Source organism: Ascidiella aspersa, chromosome 9 (genome assembly GCF_963924565.1).
Source record: "Ascidiella aspersa chromosome 9, kaAscAspe10.2, whole genome shotgun sequence".
Classification (NCBI taxonomy): Eukaryota; Metazoa; Chordata; class Ascidiacea; order Phlebobranchia; family Ascidiidae; genus Ascidiella; species Ascidiella aspersa.
The window spans coordinates 25653235-25661314 of record NC_139455.1 but is presented as its reverse complement, the minus strand read 5'-3'; the positions used below and the strand labels follow the sequence as shown (position 1 = coordinate 25661314).

At 36.2% G+C, this 8080-nt stretch overlaps 1 non-coding gene across 1 annotated transcript; it reads left to right on the top strand.

Annotated features, from left to right (window-relative positions):
* LOC146134651 (U4 spliceosomal RNA) lies at positions 1-136 on the top strand. Its single transcript, XR_014501717.1, has one exon. It is a non-coding gene; the product is annotated as a U4 spliceosomal RNA (small nuclear RNA).
* Positions 137-8080: the final 7944 nt, after the last annotated feature.

Here is an 8080-nt window from a genome sequence, read left to right as displayed (position 1 = left end):
GACTTTGTGCAGAGGCGATATCGTAACTGGTGAGGTTTATCCGAGGCGCGATTATTACTAGTTAAAATAAAAAAAATAAAAGATAAAAATAAGCTGTTATACGGCCCATTAATTAAAGAGGAAAGTAATGTTATACGCCCATTACATTGTAGACTTCAAAAGTAACTTTAAAAGTATGTTTTTTTAACTTTTTAGTTAACTGACATCATTTGCTTCAAACTGTGAAAGCGGCTTCTGCAAAAATATAAATGTGAAAAACAATATAAACGAAATAAACAACTTTGAATTCTCACTGTCTGGTTTCTCTTGCTGAGAAACTAAGCTATTCGTCGCCAACCAACAAACGAAAGTTTAATTGAGGATTACTTAAAACGAAATTTAAGGTTTAAAGATGTCTTCTTCAAGATTGACCAAGTGCTGCTTGACGTTTACGCTAAATCGTCAAGCCCTAAGCCTTGGGTGAGCTTGTCCTATTTAGGAAGTTAAGCAACTTCGAGCTTGGTTTGAACTTCTATGGGCGGTTGGAAGAAGACTGCTCGTAAGTCAAGTATCATTATAGTTAGTTGGTTGCAAGTTGGTTGTTGTTATTAATAACTCTTGGAACGAGTAGAGAAATCACTTGAAATAAACGAACAACACCGTCTTTTTCTAGATGTGGCAGAATATTATTACTATACTAACGTTACAAACATCGCGCCTACAGATAACAACTCACCAAAAAACTCGGCTAAAAATACTTAAGACTAACTTCGCGAAAAATTAAAAAAAGTTACAGCAAATATATTAGAAAAGTAAAATTTTGTTTTATACTAAAAAAAAAAATAAAAAAAAATTTTTTTAGCCAGCCGAAATATTCGCAGATTGTCCAAACGCACTTGGAGAAACCGCAAATTATCATTTATTCATTCTGAAGTCATTTTCTCAAAAACAGTAGCGTTTGTGGATTCTTAAGATTGGTGGTTAAAAGACTTCTGGTGAATATACACAGTTCATCATAAGTTGGATTTTAAAATCAACAATTTTCCCAAAACGACTTCTAAATTACAGGTTGACGACATGAAGCTTATCGCAGCCTACAAATAGTTATAAGAACGAGATTTGTCTGTTTGATATTACGCTTGACTATTTGTTCTAGCGCATTTCACATCACCAGTATTCCCTATCTTACAACATAGGGCTAAATCGGCAAAATTGGCCAATTTCGACGTGCATATACCAGCGATTTTTTTCGAATTTTTTTCGACCTGCTCCGATTTGGCTGAAATTTTCACAGAAGATGCGTTAGGACAATATGAATCCAACGGTGATACTTTTATAGTTCAATTCTTTATAATTAACGAGAAAATGGACATTTTTTATAAAAATTATCCAAAAAAACGCGATTTTAGGCATTTTTTAAAAATTGACCTTCTCCGATTTGGGTGAAACTTGGTGTGTAGACGCGCCTTGGGCGTACAAACAACATGGTAAAGTTTCAACCCCCTAACACTTAAAATAAAGCTAAAAAACGACTTTGAAGTTTTTTTGATTTTTTTTTCAATTTTGCGAATTTTTGAAAAAAAAAATCCCCCGAAAAAAAAATCCCCGGGGGGAATTTTTTTAATATTGATCAGCTTTTAATTTTATTCAGTATTTTTTATTCTGACATTGCCAGATCTTCTTCTGCGTGCAGATTAATTCACCGCCAAAACTTTTTGCTAGAAAGCAACACCGAGTTGCCAAATACATTCCCATCCCGTGAAGCTCTTAACGGGAGCAATTTGCTGCGCCCAAAAGCCACAAGTCGAGTGTTATTAGCTTGTTCTAATGCAAAACCACTATGTTAAATTAAGGTTATAAACTGTATGAAAAAACTTTCGTTTGTTGGTCGAAAGTGCAGTAAAAATTACCCAAAATGTTCTGCTTCAATGAGTTTGGTAAATTGTGATTAATTTGTTTAAGCAAAACATTTGAAAAATTCAGGCCAAGATAATAACAAACAAATCTCAACATATAGTTACCTGCCGTTTGTTGCAAAACGAAGTGCGTTTTTTTTAACTAACTATAGACCGTAAACTTTTTTTTTTTTTCTTCGCCAGCGCTGAACTTAACTGATAGAATGTAAGTTGTAGTAATCGTTTTGGCTCGATTCTTCCAACTGAAGAATAGGGCCGGAAATAGCACAACACGGTTAGTGATGGTCTGAGCCCAGCCCTTTATTACCGTTTTTATTATCTCTATACAATAACGACAGTCTACATTTTTTCAAATTAAAGCCAAAAAACAACAAAAAATGAACAGGCAGTCAGAAACAGCCTCTATTTTCTTCAAATAGTTCAGACGGTAATTCCAAGTTGTTTTTTTTTATCTTTTTTATTGGTTAAGAAGGGAAATAACAACGATTAAAACCAAGGTTACAACGAAAAGGGTAGAGAGCGGAGTAAACGGTTAATGGTACGGCTACTGGCTACGGTTTAAGGTTATTGGTTACATTTATTGTTGAGGGCTCCTTCATAATTTTCACCAGAGCTAATCTGGATCGTCTGGGGGCCTTGATGATCCGTTATTTCTTTGTTTGTGGTGTTTAGGTTTTGGCCTCTGTGTAGGGTCTTGCAATTTTTGCTCCTTATCCTGTGGACTTACATGATGTCTTTTTTGGGCTTCAGATCTGTCCGGTGTGTCCCTTTGTTGTCGGTTGGCGTGGTTTCGAGAGTGTGCTGGTCGATTCGGTTCTTTGCTGTGGTCTTGGTGTGGAGTGGGAGAGGGTTTTTCTTTGTTTTGTAATTCTTCTATCGTTTTGTCCCCAGATCCTGGAATGTCATAAGTTGTTTCATCTACTGAGTCGTCACTGCTATTTTCATGGTCTTGTAGTGGTGGGAAGTCGTTATTTTGAGTTGTCTGATTTGGTTTCCTGTTGTTTTCTGTGCTGGACATACTGTTGCCCAATGGCCTGGCTTATTACATTTCCAACAGTTCCTATTGGCTTCTTGTTCCCAGGATGGGAGGATAATAACTTTTTGCCCATGTAGAATGATTTCCTCTGGAAAGTTTTGGTGGTTTACTTTTTCCAGATAAATTTTCACAAATGCATTTCTGATGTTTGTATATCTCTGGTCTGTACACCTCCATACTTCTTTTATTTTTCCCAATTTATACTCGCTCAACATTTTCGAAATTTGTTTGTTTTCCCATTCGCAAGGAATGGGATGTAGCGTTATTAGCTCCCATGGTGGGTGCGGGTCCTGAGAATATACTGTAAATTTGTTTCCGTTGAATTCGTGGTAGGGACAATCTTTAAAATCATCAAAGAGTTGTTGTTTAAAACTCTTTTTGAATGTGGCAATTTCAAAGATTTGGCAACTTTTATTAATTGTTCTGCATCCTAGTATACCATCCAAAGGATATAGTGTGGCAAAGAAATCGATAAATTCTTCATTATTCATTGATACATTGTTGCCCAGTAGGTGTACGTTGACAGTTCTATTGTACTCAAAGGCCATGGTTGGATATGGTTTACATATGTAGTGTGCGATAAATGAGCAATCAAATAAATATTACAAGTACAGGCACCGTTAGAGGACGCTATATCAACAAAAAATTGGCCAGGGTTTTTTTTTTTTTTTTTGATAGAATTTTTTTTTTTTGAACCGAAAAACTGCGGCGGGGTAATCAAGACCAATTTACTACGTCACGTGTGACGTGGTCAATCGGACTTGGCGGAAAAAACATACAACACAAGTGCAAGTAACAAGATAGTACATATAAAGGCGCGGACACCGAGTGGGGTTTAATTTCAATTATTACAGATTTGCAGGAAAGACGGCGCAGCTAGATGATAAATGTTTATACAGTTAACGGGCGGAGAAAGGCCACCACTATCATATATACAAAGATATAGATATGCAACAACCTGCACCCTGCCTTGACAAGGAGGTCTAACACCACTTGACGTCACACGTAATAACACAAAAGGTGTTCGGTTCGGCGATCGCGATCCTATAAAAATAAGGTCGTCCGGATGAACTTACCTTATTTTAAATAGAATTCATCATTCTACTTTTTCTTTTTTTTTATGCAAAAAACTAACAATAAAATAACCAAAAAAGTGTTTAGGTGAGGGCTTCCACCCCCGGACAACCGTCTACCAATCCTCCGAAGAGGAAAGGCACGGAATCCATACAGGGAGGGGAGGCGCCGGCGGATAATGGATTGTGTATCTACACAGTTTCACAACTTGTAAGTGCTGGTAGGTTTATTTAGTAGGTAGGTATAAGAGGTAAATGATTACACCTTTTGTTTGTGGTGGAGGTGGTACAATTTTGACAGCTCGCTTTGTTACTGTAAAATAAAAGTGGTAGGATTCTAGACCAGCGCCCTTTTTTCACAAGACCATTGTTTTTTTATAAGTTTATACACTTTTACGTCGTAATTCAAATAAACGCTTTATTATATAATTGCTATTCACAAATACCGCCGACGATTTTAATAACGGTGTTAACAACGGAAATTACCCGGAAATTAATAACACAGTGAAGCTTTAATTGTGTATTATATGCGCGAAGCACGAAAAATTTTAGGTTTACGTATAGTTAAAGTTGGCCAAAAATATAGATCGACAGGTACTCAGGACCACATTTGGCACGGGGGCCAGAACCACGCTGAGACAATATAAAACTTATAAGCCACCTGTAGTTTTAAAACAAAGTGCAATAAATGTACGGCTATCAAGCGGCCCACAACTACACAATAACACTAAGCTGTTCAAAAGTAACTCGCGGCCCACGAAAAATGGCTCTGTGGCCCACATTTGGCCGTGGCCCACAGTTTGCGTGGCCCACAGTTCACTGTGTTATTTGATAGTACCACTGTGTTATCTGAGAGTAGCACTTTTGTTTTTCGATTCATCTTCCGATATTCCACTACACTATCTGTTTATATAAAAAGTGTGAAATTCGATTGTGAAAAATTTCGAAGTGTTTATACCTATATAGCGATAAAACAGACATTGCGTTGCTATGGTATGAGTGATGGTAGTCTAGACTAGGAATATACAATACTTTGTAGTTTATTCAAATAAAAACCCGATGTTCTAGGCAAAGTCAAATGAAGTCACTATTGTCAACGAGGAAAAATTATTTTTAAGCCAAACTTTTGTTTTATCTTTAAAACGTTTTTACACTTTGGAATGTAAATAACTATAAAAAATTACCTTCAAGATAAAAAATACGCTGCGTGGAATCGCAAATCATTTCTGAAATTCCTATTTTAATTTGGTATCGGATCGGCACCGATACCACCCTAGTATCGGACGATAACCGATACTACCACTTGGCATCGGTAATCGGCTCCGATCCGATATTATCGGACGAGTACCGATACTACCACTTGGTATCGGGTATCGGCTCCGATCCGATATTATCGTACGAATACCATCGGGTATCGGCCTTGATCTGAAATTCTAGACAAGTATTTCCGTTTTTTTACTCTTTCATTTCAGTTCAAGCGAAAGACCGGCAGATTGTCGATTAATCCGTAGCGGCTGGGTACCGAGAGGGCAAAGTTTATTTTCATGCTTTGGGGATTAAATTTGTCGTGCGCATGAGACGGGACAGAACTCCCAAACTCAAACTAAATCCTTATGACCTAGAAATGTCAGAAGCGGTGTTGAAAGCACGATATGTGCATTATGTGCTGCATCAGACACATGGTGAAGATATATAGTGTTTGCGTTGGTTTAAATGGTTTGTGTGTATCAGAATGGGACAAGCCTTATCAGCATTTTACATCCTTGTGTGCGTTTTAATGTAGTTTGTGGAGATAAGGCATGATGCGAAACGTACTTTACACGAACAAAACACACTTTGTCACTATTACAGCTTCAGCTTTTATAAAGTTGCCGGTGGATATATAATTTGGCACAGTTTGCGAAAAAGGGAATTCTCAAATTGTGTAAAAAATCTGAATTTCCAAATTTATTTAAATATTGTGTTGTGATAACGAAGCTTATTCCCTTAGTTCATGGTAAAACAAATCAATATAAAAACTGGCATAGAAGTAATCTTCCCCACTTTTACGACAAATGAAAGAAGCAAGTTTGACATCAAATCTGAGGCAACAAACATAACGCATTTTACAAAGCACTTCGTAACTGGGTAAACAAAATTTCCCAAAGGTCACGATAAGGTCACGCATGTGCGAGGGTAATTTTAGTTTTAAATTATCCGGAGCATTTTGATCTTTTGGATTACAACATATTTTTACTGTAAAACCATTTGTTATCTCAGTAAAGAAAATAGGCAACTAGTGCATATTTCACACAGGTGAAGTGTCAAACATTAAACTAATAACTTAAGTATTGTTTTGGAGTCTGCATCTCAGTTGTAGAATGTTTTACAGCAGGCTTTTCTAAACTGGTGTCGCAAATAAGCCACGTCGTTTTAGAACAAAAACAAACCATTTAGTTCACATATTATTCCAACATATACATGTCAATGCAGATGGAACAAAATTATGTTTATCACTGTCAAACCTAAAAGTTTGCGAAAATATTATTATAAAATTTATAGGTCCCATAATGAACAGTTGGATACTTTGGTTGAAATGACTTGAATGTATTCATTGGCAACCGTATATCGCTTACCTATATCTTTATTCAAATGCCGATAACTTGTCAGGCAAAATGGGAATAGAAATTTCCACGATTCCCATACTCACCCGTGGCATCTCGGATTCGCATTTATGGCAATATTCAGCGCAAGCACTTGGCTTTCGCGTGGGAAAGATGGTCTTTGTTCGATTTCAGCTCAATACTCAACCAATTGGTTCCGCTATGTAGGCTTTATGGCCTTCGCAATTTCCACGAGGCGATATCAGTCTGGTGGCGAATTTGGCCTTTGTGATTTTGCTCGGCTGGATATCATTGGCCTGTTTGCACGTCTATGGTGGCCCATGACTGCCATCCTGTTTTTTTTTTTTAATTTAAAAAAAAAAATAAAATAAAAAAAAAAAAAAAAAATTAAAAAAAAAAAAAAAAAAATTAAAAAAAAAAAAATTAGAAAAAAAAAATTAGAAAAAAAAAAAAATTATTGAAAAAAAAAAAATTATAAAAAAAAAAAAAAAAAAAATTATTAAAAAAAAAAAAAAAAAAAAAAAAAAAACTCGACGTGGCCCAGGACTGCCATTCCCATATAAAACGCATTACGGTCGGACCATCACTGCCATCATAGAATACTTAAGTATATGCAATTTTCTATTGTGTGCTGTTAAGTTCCAAGCCAGAGCATGGAGGTTTGCCACATGGTGTATTGGCCTTCTGGTGGGATTTATAAACCTTGCAAGGGACGAGGTTTTTTGCTAAGAAAAATATCCAGTAAATATGAACCTATGAACCCATTCGACAGACACAAAGGTATTTTAATAGGCTATTAGACTGGCAACACGAGATCGAAATTTGGTACGTTACATGAGGCTTTGAAGTTGTAGAGAAACGACGCATGTCTGTTTGTGCTTGTAATTATAGCGTGTTCGCCTGGTAAAGTGTTAAATATTTCACCTCGATACTCATTTCCTTTACTGGCCGTTCAAGGCAAATCCAGCCGGCATTTCGACTTAATTTATCAGTCACCATCGCAGTCGCTCTTGTGCTATATAGTGTCACGCTACTGCTGGATAAAAAACAATCAGGCAACGATGCACTCTTTACTGGCAACATGTGTTTTTACTGCGCTGTAATTCATTTTATTAAAAGCGAGCTATACTGAATTATGTGAATGTACAATAAATCTTTTTAAAAGCGACCTGCAGTATGCACTTTGAAATGCTACAGACAGTTTGTTTAGTTTCGATAATCACCAGAAGCAGTTGGGAATGACAAATTGCAAAAGAGTTGTTAATCGAAGCCATATTGCTATTTTTTAAATTAAAAACATTAACTGTGAAGGACCACTAACTATGCAACAGAATTAACGTTTTTTTTGTAGTGTATACTTCCACTTAACAATTAAAATATCTAATTGCGTTGTTTTAAGTGTATTTTCTTGCTGCATGTGTATATTACCCTTTAAATTGTATCAATAGCAAAATCTCAATAAAAATCAACAAA